Source organism: Vespula vulgaris, chromosome 3, assembly GCF_905475345.1.
Source record: "Vespula vulgaris chromosome 3, iyVesVulg1.1, whole genome shotgun sequence".
Lineage (NCBI taxonomy): Eukaryota > Metazoa > Arthropoda > Insecta > Hymenoptera > Vespidae > Vespula > Vespula vulgaris.
The window spans coordinates 1,274,524-1,277,500 of NC_066588.1; positions in this window are offsets into that span (position 1 = coordinate 1,274,524).

Sequence of the window (2,977 nt, forward strand, 5' to 3'; positions counted from 1 at the left end):
GTTTTCCAATAAACAGTACACGGAGAAATGAATTTCTCTAATAACGTATTGATACGTTAACTTTTTTTTATATTATCATATATAAGTACACGTATGATTTATATCCATGTATATATAATAACCCATAAGTTAACCCATGAAAGCGATTATGAAAGATTATACTTATCAACTTCTTTTCTCTTTTTTCTTTCTTTTTCTTTTTCAATGAAAATTTCACATCATCGCATTAAAGATCGAAAAGGGAATTCCGAGAAAAATTCTCTTCGTAATTACTCGCACATATTTATCTTGTAAGAGAAAAAGTAAACAGAAAAAGAAAAAAGTAGAAAAAGGAAAAGAAGAAAAAGAAGAAGAAGAAGAAGAAGAAGAAGAAGAAGATGAAGAAGAAGACTCGTTCGTTTCTCAAACATTTTCTATATACGAAAAAGTAGGTCTAATAGAAAGAGACGAGCGTGACGGTGAGGGAGGGGAGAGGAGGGGGTGGAGAAAAAAGAGGAGTCCTACCTGAAAGTCGATTTTGAAAAATTCCTAAACAGACCGACCGCTTACGTTTGCTTACAGAACGGAATGGAACGAATCGTGTTTTCCAAACAGCACATCTTTCACCGTCCAAAACGACGAGGACGACGATTACCAAAAGAAAAGGAAAAAAAAAAAAAACAGAAAGAAAGAAAGAAAAGAAAAGGAAGGCGGCGAACGACGATTTGAAAAGTCTTTCAAAAATGACGACGATGTTGGTCTCTCTCTCTCTCTCTCTCTCTCTCTCTCTCTCTCTCTCTCTCTCTCTCTCTCTCTCTCCATCTCTCGTCGGTGTCTCAATGAAAATCGAAAAAGAAAAAACAAAAAGGAAAAGAAAAACGAAGGCGTCGCGATATCTCATCGACACGAAGACGTTAACCAAAGACCGCCATTTATCGTTTCTCTCTTCGATCGTTCTCGATAACTCGAAAGATGAGATAAAAAGAAAAAGAAAAAAGAAAGAACAAGAAAAAGAAAAAGAAAAATGTCGGTCGTTGGTAGAGCTCCCCGGGGGCTCTGTTACTTGGAGGAGTAATAAAAAACGAGCTGACGGACAGCCGGCGTCAATTCGAAGAAGATAAATCATCGTCTTGATCGAAAATTCGTGCTTGACTGTCCTTTATTAAGATGCGTTTTTAAGATCTTCTCCGTGATCGCGTCCAAGAGATTATCTCGGTCGATCGGTATCACTCGTATCTCTCTATCTCTTTTTGAAAGGTATACATTAATACTTCTTTTTTATTTTGTATTTTGTATTTTTTTTTTATCTTCATTCTTTTCTCTCTTTCTTATTTTCTTCCTTTTAGAAAAGTGAATGCATCATCATCGAGGTCATTCGGTATTTGATCGATCACAAATTTATTGTAGAGTAGATTTAACAACGTGGACATCACTCTTGATGGAAATTAATGTAACATTAAAGATAGATATAAGATATGACGAATATATAAAAAGATAAAATGGACGTAAGAGAACGAAAGAGAGAGAGAGAGAAAGAAAGAGAGAACAAAAACATAATAACACGATTACTTTGATAACGAGGGTAACCGATTATAAAGAAAATGTTGTTAATACGATGTTTCGATCTTTTTCCGAAAATAAGAGCCATCGAGATCGTACGGTAAGAAGCGCGTAGAAGGCATGCGGTGATTAATCAAGCGGCAATAAATTAATTGCCACACTGCCAGGAATTAATTGCCGGCCTGGCAATAATTATGGCCAACGCAGAAATAATTACCGTTTCCCCGTGGCAACGCGTTGATCCTCGCTCGGTGATAATCCGCCTGTAATTCGATATCCGCTGAACTACCACCATCACCATCACCACCACTACCACCATCATCACCACCCCTAGCAATCGACTCTCTTCTCAACCATCGCTACCACCATCACCACCACCCCATTCCATCCCACTCTATCTCTCCACCCCCTATCTCATTGATCCTTTTCTAGCGTCCTTGTAAATCCGATTAAATTTCAGTAACCCACGTATACTCGATACGGAAGCCCAGCGCTAATGTGGATCGCGAGAGTGTTCCCGGCTCGATTAACGCCTGCCGATCTAACGATTTCAAGAAGTGGCCCCGATAGAAATCGTTTTACTCTCCTTTTGCAACACCGAGTGGGATGGAAAGAGAAAATCGACAAAAAATCAAGAATAATCGTTTATTAAAATATCTTATTTTTGATCGTGGACATGCTCGATTCGTATGTATCGATCCAACGATATCAGCTGTTCGAGAAGTATTTTAAATTACGACAAAAGTGTTTCCTTTTTTCTCATCTTTTTTTTTTTGTTCTTAATTTTCTTTTGATATATACCCCTACGAAATGAATCGATCAAACGAAGTTGGATGTTGAAAAATTACTCGAAATTTTGACCACGAATAATATACATCTTTTATAGTATTCTTCTTAAATAATATTTCTATCGAAATCGAACGAACAATTCGTTTGTATTGATCCAACAAATTAGCCGTTTAAAAATTATGACAAATTGTAAGAAAAATATTTCTCCTTTCCTTTTGTCATATTCTTTCTGAATTAATGTTTCTTCTTTTTTTTTTTTTTTTTTTTGATGAAATTTAGAATAGGATAATAATAAGAATTGAAAAGTATCGAAGATATAAAGAAATTTCAGAAAGGATGGTTTCGAGATAGATCCAATCTTCCGGTTTAAGGATCGTTTCCGGTAGCGTGACTTAGAAAGAGAGAAAGAGAGAGAGAGAGAGAGAGAGAGAGAGAACGATCAGTGGGAGTGGTTAGATATCGAAATGAAATCTCACGGGCTAATAAATACTCGGTTATCAGGGCTAATCGAGTTATCGCGCGATATGAAGCCGAGGGCGGAGTTTGCTGCTTCGAGCTGACCACCTATACGTTTATCGTTGTACTTGTGGTTACATCGAGCTTACGATCCCCCTTCTAAACTTTCATAGTATATACCTCTGTATTTAGT